This window comes from Crocodylus porosus, unplaced genomic scaffold, assembly GCF_001723895.1.
Source record: "Crocodylus porosus isolate Cpor-Errol unplaced genomic scaffold, CroPor_comp1, whole genome shotgun sequence".
Lineage (NCBI taxonomy): Eukaryota > Metazoa > Chordata > Crocodylia > Crocodylidae > Crocodylus > Crocodylus porosus.
Window position 1 is genome coordinate 33,447,723 of NW_017728949.1, and position 16,645 is coordinate 33,464,367.

A 16,645-nucleotide genomic window follows, 5' to 3' on the forward strand; every position below is an offset into this window, starting at 1 on the left:
AAATATATACTAGTAGATGAAAATGAAAATCTGTTGAAGGCACTCTTCCAGTTTTCACTGAAAAAAAGGAACCATGAATAAAGGAAACCCTAAGCAGGCTTTTCTACTCAAACTCAGATGTCTCTCCAAATTCACCTGACAATAATAATACTTGTGTAGCATATGGCAAGGGATAGGGATTTCTAAAAATGTTGAGTCCAACAATCTGCAGAAGAAACAGCCATTTTAAAAATAATTTATACTTCCCTTAGCCTCTCCCTCATTCTGGCATCATGATCATTATCCCTGTTGTACTGTTATGAGATCAGCCTTTCTGCTGTTACTCTTCATTTCAATAGCACGTGGAAGCTGCAGTGGGAGACTTTCTAATATCTGGAACACCAATAACTAGACTGTTATTCAAAGCCATATAATAGGGCTATTCCTGAAATCCTCTGTACAACAGCCAAGTCATAAGCCTTCATGCTGTGCAGTAGGTGGGCTATATAAGTAACTTAAAATAAGTTGTGGCAGTTTCCAAGAGAGTTGCATATATGCATTCCCTTTCCACCTGCGCGTGTGATTAAATGCGAGTCCCACACCTTTTTTCATCCCAGATTAGAGTTAGTTTTCCCAGGCCACATTATTTTAGCAATTGCGAAGCTTTATACAAAAATAACTTCATTGCCTGGAGAAGAAGATGGTTAACAAAAGGCACCCGTGGCTTTTTAGCAGAATCCAGTAAATGTTTCTCTCTCTCAGAAAGACAAGGACTTCATGGATGTATTTCCTTTTCTTCAGTAATTTATCCAAGAGCCAACCTTTCACTCTACCATGACAGGTACAACTTGCTAACCAGCTCTGAAACACCCCCATTTGAACTACCATATTGTTCTCAGGAGCTTACAGGGACAATTATATTTTCTCCTGTGGATCTTAAAAAAATGCATACAAGCTGTAATTTCAACATGAATAAGGAGTATCTCTCACATAGATTACCATCAGCAGTGTATGAGATGCTCATTTGAAATTCTCCCATAATTGTAAAGGGCCCCTTGAGAAGAACAAATAAGCCCTGCCATGTTTCCTAATCTTGCTGCACTAGTTGTACGCTCCTAATGATGACACAAAAGCTGCTGTAAGCTTTTCTTCTGTGACTCCACTGCTTATATCAGCTATTATTCAGTTATTCCATCCTAACGGTGAAGAATCATTTTTGTGCTTTTCATTCTTCCTCCCAGAGGGCAACAGATGTAATAACTTATTCCCTGTCTGGCGCATTAAGGCTTGAAAAATTAATGCAGTGCTGCTGAGATTTCCACTTTCAGCTTTACTTAGAGAGCCAAGCTTTGCATTTCAGTGAAAAAATATTAAGTAATAAAAAGCTTATTTTAAATTTGTTAATGTACTTGTCTGTTTTAATGCCTTTCTGCATTTGCTGCAAAATAAGAATTCCAGTAACTAATCTTTCCGAATTGCTTTTGCTCATCAGCTTCTACTCTGCGTTTAGTTTTGGACAATCTTGCCACAACCCTAGAACCTTCTACTGTTTAAAATATAAGTGCCACAATCAACTGTATATTGTTACATTCTTTAAAGGATATAATATTAGATTAATGTGAACATACTTACCAGTAATGTGTTTTATTACAGACAAATCTGCGCAATCAGTTTAGTCACTACAGCTAAGATGGTAAGCAATTTATCCAGCTAGACATTACTCTATGAAACATATATCTATCGGTTGTTTCATGAATTATACTTGAGTTCACCCCCTCTCCCAAAATACCTCCCAATAACATGACTTTGTGAGAGACGTAAATGGTTTATGACCAATTTTACTTGCATTTTATTGCTTTAGCTCAAGCCTGTCTTATAGAAGCAGCACACAAAACAAACAAATGCAGTTACTATCATGTCCATTATCAGGAGTTACAATAACAATGCAAGATGGCAACAGGGATTGCCACACTGCATCAGATCAGTTGTCTGTCTGAAGACTCGGTGACAAATACTTTGGAGGATAATATAACAAAGCTGAAATAGGCAAGCATGACATAAATTGTAGGGGAAGTATAGGTACAGAATGACTTATAACCTGGTTTATATATCTTTTCTAAATTTGGGGGGGGGTAATATTTTGTTTTGACTTTTTTAAATCTTATCTAATGTACCCACCAATGTCCCCATTTAATACCATTAGATTTAATATACTGTTTTAATCTTTCTTACTAGTATGGACCCTGTCACCCTCACAATCTTTAATGTTCTAAACCTCACAACATGCTGTTATTATAAATGAGAAATAGATGCACACCTGAAACTACCACCCTTGCCACTTGACATCCAACCTCTTTTTAGTACAGATGTACTCAATTGGTGTGCTATCATGGAGTAAGCAACTAAAAATACCAAGCTCCATGGGAAGTATAGTGACAAATAGCAGAGCTCAGTGAGGTGTAAATAATTAAAAGTTTCAACCATGCACTGAGGTGTGATAAGGGGAAAAACACCAGAAATATGCAGTTCTCCTGAAAATATAGCAGAATCACTCCATTCAAAAGGTAGAGTGAGATGAGTTCCTGATTCAGAATTCATTTGCATACGAGGCAACAAACATGGTCTAAATGTAATCCCAGAAAGGATCAGATTAAATTTGTATATTCAAAATGTATTTGAAACTTGGAAGAAAGGAAACCCCAAGATATTCTCCCAATCACTGTACCATGGTGCTGCAAAATTAGACATTTTAGTGAACTACTGTTTCTTTTCTATCCATCTCAAGACTTTAAACAACCATTTTATCAGCCTGTCATTTCACTCCTACATGTAGCTACTTAACTTTTCTCTTCTTCCAATAGAAATTCTTGAGTTGTTCATCCTTTGTCCTACAGGCAAAAGGCTATTCCACAGAGAGTACTGAAGGCTGACAAACACAAATTTTACTCCATCTCTGGAAATGCCGATTCTTTTATCCCACAAAGAATCTCCATTTCCTTAGGAACAAATTTTGCTGATTCAGATTTTATCATCCCAAAGATTTAAATTCAGAGTTTTATTCAGCAACATGAAATCTCAGAACAAGCTGCTGCAAACAGGACATAAGAATCAGGATGGCTTAAAAAATTCCTCTAGAGTTTAAAAAAGATTAATAAAAATATATTTCTAATTGCTAACTAGCTACATCAGGGTAGCAAGGAAATTTGTCAGTGTTTGCAAACTACCATACCATTATGTGGTGCTAACTTCCTGTATTTAGCTATATAAATATTGTATGTGTAATTTACAGTGATAATGCTGCCTAAAATTAATTTAAGGTTTAATTTTATATTTACCAAAGTTAATGGGTAGCTAACATTTCTGGATGATATTCTTAGGTATGGAAATGGGTACTGAAAAGCATAGACATGTTCTAATTTGCATAAAACAGGACCAGGTAACAAAGTGATACCCTCCAAAACAGTCCCAGATGCTCCTTGAAATGGCATAAAGATGACATTTTTAAAGGGGAGTAACACTGTCAATTAATAAGAGGTGTCAACCTGCAGGCCCTTTGGAAGTCCTACTTTACCACATGACCTACCAGGCTATTCCTGCTCCCACTAGATGCATAATTCAGTTTATAGAATAAGAGCTCTTCAAAAGTGGCATTGTCTGCAAGGGGCAATCTGTCAACAAGTCCATCAAAAGCTAGGTTCTATTAGCACGGTAACACTTAAGGATGTTTATACACACACTCCTGGAGTACAGAGGGGGATTTTAATTGAGCAGCTCCAAGAGCCGCTCTAATTAAAGTGCCCAGAGCGTCTCATGTATCAGCATCTCTGCACTGAAAAATAGCAGCGGGGACACTTTAAAGCTCGTCAAACAAACTTTAGCTAAGGTGCCTCCACCACCATTTTTCAGTATGGGGATGCTGATACATGTGATGCTTGAGTCTGCTGGAGTGCGGCAATTACCCCTTGATCAATCAAGACTTGATTAATCAAGTCCGCTCAGATGCACTTTAATTACAATGCATCAGAACAGCTTCACTGCATGTATATACCCTAGGTGAATAAGTACCATTTTCAAAGAGGGCAAAGTCTAAATTGGCACCTTACCCCAAGAGGGAGTCTTAGTGAGTATTCACCAATGTTTCCTATACAGTCAGCAGGAGCTTCTGAAGGGCAATTCGGAGAAACTGTAAACTGAATGGGGAGCTTCCTGGAGCTAACTAATATGAAATAGTTATCATATAAAAGTATGTCTGAATTTCTGCCTCTCTTCAAAGTTTAAACACTGAACTCAGGGCTGCAAGTTAGAATTGTCAGTAGAGATCCTTCAAACCCACATCCTGCATTTCCTAGTAAAATTCACACATGATCTGGCTAAAAATAGTTTGGGGAGAAGAACCCTCCATTCCTTCTATTAAAGCTGGGTAGCTAAACAAAATATTCATAGCTCAGTGAAAAGGGAACTTAACTTGTCTAGTACTTTGGGCACTCATCTTGGGAAGAGGGAGTTCTGGATTCTGGTCCCTGGACCATTTATGCATCTTTATTAGACAGATTAAAAGGGATAAAAACTAGAAACAATCCCAACAGCACTGAAAATGACCACGGCTCCTCTATTTTGTCCTGAACCTAATCATCTTAATGTGCTTTGGGGACATTGCATTGACTAAGTACAGACAGTCAAAAAGTCCAAGCCTGAATCAATTCAGTCTTTGCAGGTTAGTTTAAGCTGCAAAGATTAAACGGAGAAACAACTGGACACACATTTACCTTTAATTCTGGAAATGCAGCCACATGCCTGCAGTGGCTCAGGCCAGAAGCTGGGAGTCTCTCTTGCACATAGCCAGTATGGACTGTATATTCACTTCTGCTTCCTGATGCCCCCAGGTCTCTGGGATTTGCAGTCCAGCATCACAGAAGCAAGACTCTGCAGGGTTACTCATTACTTCCTCTTCCTGCTTTCAGATGCCTCTGGAATTTGTAGTTTGTAGTCTCAGCCAGCATTAACTTTCAGTAAGTTTACCAGGGCAGATCCACTTTGTGAAGGGGGCTTTAACCTCCCTTCCCTGGCTCCAGACCCCACCCAAGGTTTGCTTGGGGAAATGAGGGGACCTGTCCCTACCTCTCTCTCTCTCTGCCCCCCAACCCTTCTCTGCAGAAGCAGATAGCACAATCCAGCCCATGGCTACAAAGCATGCTGGGATGCTAGGAGACTGTGATTTAACTTGAACCAGTAAGGGGTATGGGACAGAAGTTTCATAAACCAATTTGACCCAGTATTAAGTATGATAATACTTTTAACCAGGTTCATTTTAAACCAGTTTCAGCCATTTTGAAATCACATTTGAATCACATTGGAGCCAGGCAGCCAGCCCTCACACATGTTGGGAAATTCTGGTTTAGGTAAACTTGTAGGCCAAATTGTAGGTACCAAATGCAAATAGATTGTTGGCTGCTTGTGTAGGATTATACTGGGTTGTTGGGTTTGTTGGTTGTCTTTTTTTTTTTTTTTTGCAGGGATGGAAGGGGATTGTTAGTTATTTTGTGATTTAGGTGTTTAAAATAATTAAATCACAGTATCATCAGCTCACGCAATAATAACATAAACCCCATTTATAGACAGAAACTCTAAATTCTCTACCTAAGAAATTCATAAGGGATAACTAAGCAAACAAGGACTTGGAACAAACCATAAACATTAGCATGCTAAGACTCTCTTGGACCAGATAGGGCTGTATTCTCCAAACTTTTGAAACTTAGTGTTTTGTCCAGGAGATCAAAACAGATATCACTAACCTTCAGCTAACAAGAATCATGGAAAGGGTTGGAAGGGACCTCAGGAGGCCATCTAGTTCAACCCCCTGCTTAAAGCAGGACCATCCCCAACTAGATCATCTCAGTCAAAGATTTGTCTAGCTGGGTTTTGAAAACGAGAATGGAGATTCCACCACTTCTCTGGGTATCCTGGTCCAGTGTTTTATTACTCTCCTAGTAAGAAAATTATTCCTAATATGTAACCTAAACTTCCCTTTCTGCAACTTGAGACCATTGCTCCTTTTTCTGTTATTTGCCACCACTGAAAACAGTCCATCTCCACCCTCTTTTGAACCATGCTTCAGGTAGTTGAAGGCTGCTATTAAATCCCCTCTTGGTCTGCTTTTCTTTAGACTAAATAAACCCAGTTCCCTGAGCCTTTCCTCATAAGTCATGTCCCCTAACCCCCTTACCATTTTTTCACCCTCCACCGGACTCTCTCCAATTTGTCCATATTCTTTCGGGGATGGGGGGGAACTGAACACAGTACTCCAGATGTGGTCTCACCCACACTGAATAGAGGGGAATAATCACTTCCCTTGGCCTACAGGTAACACATATATCAATGCAGTCCAGTATTCTGTTAGTCTTCTTAGCAACAAGGGCACACTGCTGGTTCATATTCAGCTTATTGTTCACTACAACCCTCAGGTCCTTTTCTGCAGAGCTGCTGCCCAGCCAGTTAGCCCCCACCTTGTAGTGGTGCAAGGACTTTGCACTTGTCCTTGTTAAACCTCATGAGATTCCTTTTGGCCCAATCCTCCAATTTATTTAGGTCACTCTGAATCCTAGCCCTACCCTCCAGCATATCTACTACTCTCCCCATCTTGGTGCCATTGGCAGCCTAGCTGAGGCTGCACTCTATGACATCTTCCAGGTCATTGATGAAGACATTGAACAAAACTGGCCCCAAGACCAATCTCTGGGGCAGTCCACTTGATACAAGCTAGCAACTAGACATTGAGCCACTGATTACTACTCACTGAGCCCAATGCGCCAGCTAGTTCTCTATCCACCTTACAGTCTATTAATCCAGCCTATACTCCCTTAGCTTTCCTGTGAGAATACTGAGGGAGACGGTGGCTAAAATCAAGGTACACCACATCCACCAGTCTCCTTGCATCCACAGAGCCAGTCATCTCATCCTAGAAGGCAATCAGGTTGAACAGGCATGACTTGTCCTTGGTGAATTCTTTAAAGTACAACCAGTTCTCCTGGACTCCTCTCCCCCTCAGTATGGCTTCCCAGTGATCCTGCCCACAAGTACCCTGCATGAGTTGAAGCCTGCTTTTCTGAAGTTCAGGGTCCTTACTCTGCTGCTCTCCATCCTTACTTTCCTCAGGATTCTGAACTCTATCATCTTGTGGTCACTGTTCCCCAAGTCATCATCCACTACTACATTCCCCACCAATTCATTCTAGTTTGTGAACAGCAGATCAAGAAGATTATAGCCCCTAATTGACTGCTCCAACACTTGCACCAGGAAGCAGTCCTCAGTACTCTCCAGATTGCCTGAGTAATGTTGTATTGGCCTCCCAGCAGAGGTCAGGGTGATTGAAGTCCGCCATTAAAACCAGGGCTTGTGATCAGGAAACTTCCACTACCTGTTTGAAGAAAGCTTCATCCACAACTTCATCTTGGTCTGGTGGTCTATAGCAGACCCACACTATGATATCACCCTTATTTAGCTCCCCACTGACCCTAACCCAGGGACTCTCAAAAGACATATCTCCAGTTTCATACTGGAGCTCTGAGCAATCATATAGCTCTTTTACATAAAGTGCAACTCCTCCTTCTCTTCTCCCCTGTCTGTCTTCCTGAGCAGTTTATACCCATCCATGACAGTAATCCAGTCATGTGAGCTCCCACCAGGTCTCTGTCATTCCAATCATGTCATAATTCCATGACTATGCAAGGACTTCCAATTGTTCCTGCTTGTTTCTCTGGCTCCATTCATTTGTGTACAGGCACCTGAGGTAATTAGTTGATTGCTATGATTTCTCAGGAAGTATAAAAGCACATACCTTGTTGCTTCCTCTAGCTTGCTCTTCCTCCAGGTCTCCCACTTTCCCACTTACCTCAGGGCTTTGGTCTCCATTCCCCAGTGAACCTTGTGTAAAGCCCTCCTCACTAGGTCAGAGAGCCTGTCTGTGAAGATGCTCTTCCCTGTCTTCATCAGGTGGATCCCATCACTTCCCAACAATCATTCTTCTTGAAAAAACATCCCAGAGTTGAAGAAGCCAAAGCCCTGCTGGTGACACCATCTGTGCAGCCAGGTATTGATCTAAAGGATACATCATCTCTTGCCCAGGCCCTTTTTCTTGACTGGAAGGATTGATGAGAGCAAAACCTGAACCCCAGACCCCTTCATCCTTGGACCCAGAGCTCTGTAGTCAGTCTTGATACACTCAGGGTTTCCCCTGGAAGTATCATTGGTGTTCACATGGATAAGTACATGGGTTAGTAATCAGATGGCTGGATGAGCCTAGGTAGTCCCTCCATGACATCTTGGATCTGGGCTCTGGAGAAACAGCAGACCTCTTGAGACAACGGGTCAGGTTGGCAGCTGGACACCTCAGCCTCTGCAGAAAGGAGTCTCTAACCACATAACCTGTTTCTTCTTCTTGGTGGCAGTCATCTCAATCCTTCCCACCTTGGTGAGGCCTGGCCTGTCCTTCTCTACCAATGGAACATGCTCCTCCCTCTTTACTGTTACAACTGCATATCTGTTCTCTAGACAAACCACTGCAGGCAGTGATGAATATCTCTGCTTGCTGCCACAAGTCACAAGCCTCCATCTTCCACCCTTTTGGGTGTCCATGTCCTTTCTCTTGTCTAGTGTTGCCTCTAGGATTTTTCCTTTACAGTCATGGAGGTCTCCTCCAGCATCTAATTGATAAACTCCTCATGGCACAGGATGCTTCAGAGCCTTGCCACCTCCTCCTGTAGTTCTTTTGCCTGTTCCCTAAGAGACACCACCAGGAGGCACCTCTCACACCACAGGCACTCTCTGACCTGGCCGCCCCTGGAAGGAACCTGCAAGCCACATCCCCACAGTGCCAAACCTGTACCTCAGTGGAAGCCTCCATGGTGAGTGGTCCTGCCTGGACAGAAACTGCACATGTGCAAGCAGAGGCAGTGTCCCCCAGCCATTCCCATGGGTCTCTTAATTTGCCTTCTTTCTCTTAAGGCTCTTCTTCCAAGCACACCTTCCTTAGCAAACTCACCTGGAAGCTGCCCTGTTTATTGATCATTGTCTCCAAAGGATTCCTTTTTTTCCTGCTTCATCACATCAGGCTGAAAGGCTTGCCTCTCAAAAAGGCAGGGGGCCATGACATGGCCTTGGAAATGGCCTGCAAACTGTTTACCTTGTTCACTGGCTCCCTAGTCACTGGTTCCCTCATCACCTGGGAAGTCACTTTTTATACCCTGCTGTGCCTGGACCAGCTCCACCCACTCACTAGGGCTTCTGTCAGGCCTAGGCAGCAATCATTCAGCAATCAGCATTCACTCAGTCAGCAACACTCACAGTTTCTCAGAGCACACACCACAAACACACACAGCCCACCAAACAAACCAAAGGCACTGGCAGCTGGATCACTTACCTTTCCTGGGACATATATGCTGCCTGGTGCCTGGCTTCTCTCCCCCTTACTCCTCTCACCCCTAGCAAACCACCTGCAAACTGCTTACCCTGATTGCAGCCCCTGGTTGCTTGAGAAGTTGTTACCAATACCAGTGGGAACTAAAGTTAATATATATGCATTTCTTTCTTTTTTAAAGAGAGGAACTTTTGTTTTGAAATCTGCAACAAAGGGAGATTGCAGAATAATCTTTTAGGGTATAACTGTTTATCTTCCATCAGTTGTTTTCTTACAGATTGCTGTAATTTGTGATTATTGATGCTTGTAATAATGTTCACATACAATGTTTGCAGTTCACTGTTTTCATTATTAGCTCCAACAACAATACAGATAAAAAAATTAAAGGAGCGTAACGTTACTAATGACACATTAGTAAGTAATTGAAATCCTGGATTAAAATAAATCATATTCTGTACCTACAAAACATTGAGTGTTCTCCAACCTTTTCAGATTTGCATGCTTAAACTTAGGCATAGAATACATCTGTAGGCTTCTAAATAAGAATCCAGATTTTCAGAAAGCCACCCTGCACATGTTAGATTCTATGTTAAACTGAGGTCATTCTTTGGGCCAAATTCTCCACTATATTCTACCTTTTGTAGTCATTCACATCAGTGTGTGATGGATATAAAGTGTTGATGAGGAAAAGCACTGGAGCAAGCAAAATAAAGTTAGGTCATAATAAGCAGCATAAGTAAAGGCCAAAAAAACAAAGAAACCTTGAGATAAACTTACTGGGAGACAGCTGGAGAAAACACGTTTAGTCACGACTCCAAGGTGATTTATTATCAGACTGCCAAGAATGTATTCAAAGGGAGGCTTCTGTGTGTCTTTTTCTCACAAGTACAAAACAGAGTCTCTGCTCTACTGCTGCAGAGAATTAGCAGCCCTTGCTTCTTCTCCCCTGGCCATGAAAAATAAAGCGCTTCTGTTAGCCCAGCAGTGATCCTGTCGTGATTTCCACATCAGTGTCACCATTATCTTCTAGTAATTTTCATCAGTATTATGACTTTGCAAAGCAGAAAATAGTATAGAATTAGGCCTGTGGAAGGTTTTTGGGGGTGGGAGGGAGCATGAGGACAGGAGATTTGGCATGATTTTTCCTCATGCAATTCACCATTTAAATTTGCTCTACTTCTTTTTAAAAGATCTGCTCAAACCATTTTTTTAAACTTGCTTCCAAAATTAAGTTTTCTATGCCTTGGATTTAAATAGGTGGGAATATTATAGGTGGGATTTTTGTTTGTTTTGTCTTGTATGTTATCATTATTTGCTTTATTTAGCCTGTAGTCTAAATCTAAACTGAAGAACAGAAGAAAAATGCATCAAACACCTTCACTGAGCAATAACTTAATAACCCCATAATAGTATGGGGAAAAACCTGAACAAAGAGCCAATAACAAAACAAAATGATATGAGGAAGAAAGAGGCCACAGATTAAGTCATCAGATTAAGTCATCATGAGTGTGTCTACATGAGATGCTTTACTGCATGGTAGACTAATCTACTGCTCATTAAAGTGTCAAAGTCTACATAGTCTACTGCACAGTTAGCTACTACCTGTCTTTACAGGTAGTAAACTAACTGCACAGTAGATTCTGCACAGAAGCACATGTGTAAACACTGACAGGGAGTAAGTTTGCTCTCAGGCAGCCCCAACAATAGGGTCTGCAAAGGATGGGAAAGTACCCTGGTCCTGGTGCTACTCAGCTTCCAGTTCCCCCCAGAAGCTGGAGGCCAAGTAGTGCCTGAATCAGATAGCTCTCTGCCCACCATATCCTGGCACTGTTCAGCTCCTGACTCCCCACAGGAGCTGGGAACCAAGCAGCACAGGGACTTAAGAGCTCCCTGCTTCCCAGTGCAGCCTGGGGTTGGCTGAGATCTGTCTCTTCTGAGGCAGGTCCCAGTCAGCTCTGGGCTGTAGGGGGATTTCCCTAGGCATAATGGAGCTAGTTGGAAACTGTTCCCATTCTGGGGGGCAGCTGGCTGGGAGCTGCCTCAGAAGCAGGACAGCTCTTGGCCAGCCCTGGGCTGCACAGAGAAGGCTTACTGGGCATGGGGCTTATCCGCCTGTGCACAGGGCTAGAAGAGTTCTGTAGTGGCAGCTGTCTCCCAGCCCCATGCAGATCAGAACCCCTCCTCATGTGTACGAGGCAAAGAGATAGCTGCCACTGCAGCTGGTAGAGCTCTTCAGACTCCGTGTACATAGGAACTGGCCCCATGCTCCCTGCCAGCCTCTGAGCTAGCACCCTGGGGGAGTCTGGAGCTCCCCTGGCTGCTGCTGGGGGCAAGAGCAAGTAGAAGCAACCCTGTATTGGGCTACACCCAACAGAGAGCATGTGTAGATGTGCTCCCAGGGAAATCTTACTCTGCAGTATTTCACTGTTCAGTAAACCTTTAATAGCATATGTAGACATGCCTAGTGAGTAACATGTAGCACTGTGAGGGTTGCAAACAACTTTCCCTAAGGTATGTTGATCTCCACCTCATGCAAAGTTCTATTAAATTCTAGTTATTAACTGGTAGTTCTTTTGTTCATAGAAAACAATGATTATTGTAAAGTAACACATCCTTTAAAACCATGCAGAAAACTTTTACAAACATAACAGTGAAAAAGATCTGAAGAAGACAAATCACATGGAAAACTGTTTCATACATAGAAGACAAGTTTCCTTCCACTAGTTTAAAATTGAATACTATGTGAAGAACAAGCAGTTTTCCTTTTTGCTTTAATTGGCACTAATTTAAAGAATGTCAGTGAACATGCAGGCAAACAGAAAGCTGTGGAAAACATACCAGGAAGAATTCTAAAACATTTCATTTGCATCAACCTTCCTTCATAGGTTGTCACACAGTTCAAGCTAAAATCTCAGGCATATTGATATTTTGTTATAGTATTATATATCTAGGTGCTTTTGTGTTCAGCTGTGAGGATTAAGAATTTTATTAGGAGTTACATTTAAAACACTAGGAAAGATTCAAACTTAGGTAAGTCCCTTCTCCTTTACTTTTCAGTCTCAATCTCTGGTTGTCCACTTTCTGAAATTCAGTTAAATATTGCTTCCATGCTGATGACACCCATCATGGAATGGGTTTACCCTTTCATTACTTTTGAACAGCTTAGACTTAGCAGTTATTGACTCTTCTCTAAAATTCAGTGTATCCAGAAGCAATAGCCACTTACTGTATAAAGAGAATGCCCCATGCAGAACTTGAGTAAAAAACACAGCAATGATTTTGTTTGAAGTTTTAATCAGTAATGAAAGATGAAGTGTCAGTGGGAATGTCTAGATATGCATTTGATCCAGGATCAGTTTACTCTGGAGTAAACTTCTGCAGATTAACTGTTTTCACACAGGTGTTACAAGCAGGGACTAGGCAGCATATTTTCTGCTTTTAGCACCAAACTTCCTGCAGCCCTGCAATGGGCCTATGCCACCATGGCAGGAAGGTCAAGGCTCCCTCTGGGTGATAGCCCAGGGGCTGGCAGGGAACATCAGACCAGGAGGCAGATGTCTTCTGGCCCTGAGGGGGCTGCCTGATGGGGCAGGGACTATGTCCTCCTACCCTGGCAGCAGGTAGCTCTGTGCCCTGGCTCCCCAATCAGGGGTGGGGTTCTTGGAAAGAGATGCAGGGAGGGGAAGGTCCCAGCCCCATACCCTGTTCCACTGGTGGGACAGCTAGAAGCTAGCTTACTGATAACTGTCCTGCTGGCAGCTAGCAGTGAGTTAGTCCCTGCCCATGCCCCTGTGGCACAGCCTGCTCTGGCAGCAGGCAGTTCCCAGGGACAAGGAGCTCTCTCTCACCCCCTGGTGGATGGCTGACTGGTAGTAGATTTGCTCCCAGTCAGGCATCTACATGAGTGCTACTGCACCATTACTAATCTTGAGTAAATTTGCTACTTGTATTTGCAGGTAGCAAATTTACTTGGGATTAGGGAAGTTTACTGCATGTGTAGATAGATGTACCCGATTACTTAACAGTAAATTATGCTAATGCACAGTTAAGAGTCCCATGTAGATATGCCTAGTGTTCTCCAAATTCAGGTGAATTTTAAAGGAATTTTAAATAAAATATATTCTTTTTGAACCTAACTTATATTTACATGACCAAATATTCAGGTTTTTAAAACAGTGCAGCCAGAGTGAAGCCGTAGTTAATGGAATGAAAATACTGACTAGACTTTCAAAGTTATTTTCTCTTCTAAAATTGGTAGGACAGCACATGTACTCTATGAAGTGAAGAGAGTGAAATCATGTTGATACATATCAGCTAAGAATCTAGCCACATAGCCTTTTCAATAAAAAATTCAAACTTTGTTAACTCTGTTTAAGCCTAAATATTGCTGAAAACCACCCACAGATAGACCTGAACAGGAGAACAGGCTCAGCTGGAAGCTCATCATGACTTTGATTATTTGTTTAATCTAAACCCCAAAATTGTACCAGATTGGTCTATGGAGCATAATTGCCACAGACAAAAAGCTAGTGTTCAATACCATCTAGCTATGAGCAACTTTAGTGTGACCACTATAGTAATTATCCAAAATAGTATTTATGGATACTTTTACTACTCTGTACAATTATGAATTGCTTTTTAAATGATATAACCTTTCATTTAATTATTCTTCACAATAAACACCAAATGACACTTAAACTTCTTGTTTCAGTTGTTAAATAGAGATGACTACACTTTCTTTTCTTCAGAAATAATATAGGGATGTTTAAAGTACATAATTTATGCCCATGTCCTTGTTTTAACATGGAAGGACTAGAAATGGTAGAAAACAAATACAAGAATTATTTTACTTGATATGTTTTAGAAAAGAACGAAACAGTCTCCAGAAACTAAGACCCGTATTTTCATTCTACTAACTTGTTTATGCAAACATTGCAATGTATATGGCATTAGGAAATAATTTATTTTTATTAGACTTTCTGCGAGGTGATATAAATCACTGTTTTCATTTTGAGATCAGTATTACAAGAGTGATTTAAATGAAAAAAATTCTTTCTCATGGCCTCTAGGAGTGAAAGGTTAATGGCATAATGAATTCCTATAAAACAAATAGTAGACTTTTACCATCCTTCAGCCAGCAGGTGGTAAATTAGTGGGTAATAAAATGTGCATGTAATCTGCATTCACAGGCCAATAAATAATATTCAGAAGCTAGTTTTACCTGCTCTACTTGACAGTGCATTACTGTGACCATACAGCTCCACAGAACATTAGAAATTGTACAGTAAACAGACGGGAGATGATGTTGCAGGAGCCTGACTTTTAACACTGATATATGTCAGATATTACCAGACAGGCATATCCAGCATATTAGAGCAACATTCATAAATTTTACATTGTACTGTAATAAAGACCAATTTCTACAGGTGGCAAATATATATTCTTGCGGTCCCTTTAGCTTGTGACATTTACTCTGCTATCATATTACTACTGTTGGCATTTCACTCTGGTAATGGAATAGCTAAGGAAAGAAATGTTAATATGCAGCAGCACTCACAAGAAGACCCCCCCACATTGCCAGAATAATAGGCTGCCTCTCACTGTGAAAGTAAAACATATCATCAACAGGTTTTTTTTCCTTCTTTTTTATAAGCAGGAGTGCTAATTATCTATTGAATCTGCCAGAGTTACACAATCGAAAAATGTATTGTTTCCCTCCACTGATATAAAATAATGTTGCATTTCAGTGTAATTAAATCAAAATACTATTAAAAGGAAATCCTTTTAACTGGCATTCATTTCTTACTGTAACCCAGGCGGTACTCCAAGAGGTACCCCCTCTCCAATTGAAGGGATCAAAGCAGGGACTCTCCTCCCCACACTGAGCAGAGCCAGACCACCAATGGTGACTTAACCATATACCTTTTAATGAGAGAACAGTATTAGGAACATAACCAGTATAAACCGGGGGGATAGGGGACACTATAACGCCCCAAGTGGGCAGGATTCAACAAAGGTCAGACACTTACAATCATAGACATATTCATCCAGTTGACAAATGACAGATTAACCAAAATGTAAAACACAAACAGCAAAACAAACAATACTGGTTGGTGAAATATAAAAGGCACAAAATCTCAAATAACAAGGAATATTGGGCCTAGGTACCTGGAGGGGAGAACACAGGGGCCCCTTTTTACTGCAATAGAGATACCTCCTTATTATTTCACTAACCCCAAGTCACCCCCACTGGGACTTAAACACTCAGTTCTTCCACATGATGGGCAGAAACTCTACCACACAACCACCAGTGCTAGTGCTGCTCCAAACTGCTAGGGGTCTTGACCTCTTGGAGCCCTGGCCTCATGTTGAGCTGCTTGGCCTCTTATTGGAAGAGCTGGGAGCAGAGCTGAGAACCTCTCAGGTCACTGCTTAGATCCTTGCTGGAGCTGGGGAGCCTCTCTTGCTGGCTGTGAGAGAAATTTGCTCTGTGTGTGCTGCCAAGACAGAAGCTGCCAGGCATGCACCATGGCAACGGGCCTTGCAGGTGCCCTTTTCATGACCTGTTGGCCTGTCACTCAGGCCTGACTTACATTTTCTCTGGCGCAGACTCGGTTGCCTCACAGCTTGCAGCTGGGCATGCTCAGAGACTAACTGGAATGAGGTCACCCTTCTGGAAAATTCACTCAGTCAAGCAGCCTGATTGGCCACAGGACTGCTTTGAAAAGTTGTTGAGCCCCTCCCTGCGGGGGGAGACCCGGGAACTCTGTGACAGAGACTGGCTTGCCAGAGACTCTCTCAGAGACAACCCGCGTGGCTAGAGATAGTGACTGCTCGTCACAGTGCTGTCTCTTAGCTAGGCCCTTAGGCCTACCGGTCTCCTCCTCACCTGCCTCTCGCTTCGCATCGATACCGTTTCTCCATTTCGACCCATTGGCATTCGACCTTCGGCCCGCTCAACCTGGTTACGACTTCGGATTACCTCATCGGACTCCCGCTATCTCTCAACTGGCTACCGACTTCAGCTACCCACTGGACCACAAACTTTCTCCGTGTTCAGTTACAGTTTTGTTTGTTCGTTATCCCTTTTCATAAGCTGTCTCCCAACTCTGGGACTAGGCATCAGGCTGCCGCATCTATCCCTGGGCAAGTCCCAGGGGTAGAAAGCAAGGGCTTGTTTGCCGAACCTCGTGAGTGGACAGACCCCCTTGTTTGTTGTATAACTGTAACAAGAAGAAGCATCTGTACCTGCGC

At 42.1% G+C, this 16,645-nt stretch overlaps 1 long non-coding RNA gene across 1 annotated transcript in view; it reads right to left on the reverse strand.

Moving 5' to 3' along the window:
- Nucleotides 1-3,519: 3,519 nt before the first annotated feature.
- The window catches only part of LOC109322568, a 13,469-nt gene continuing 343 nt past the window's right edge, over nucleotides 3,520-16,645 (reverse strand). The window contains exon 3 of the long non-coding RNA XR_002104406.1: nucleotides 3,520-3,530. This is a non-coding gene — a long non-coding RNA (uncharacterized LOC109322568). The remainder of the gene's footprint in view (nucleotides 3,531-16,645) is intronic.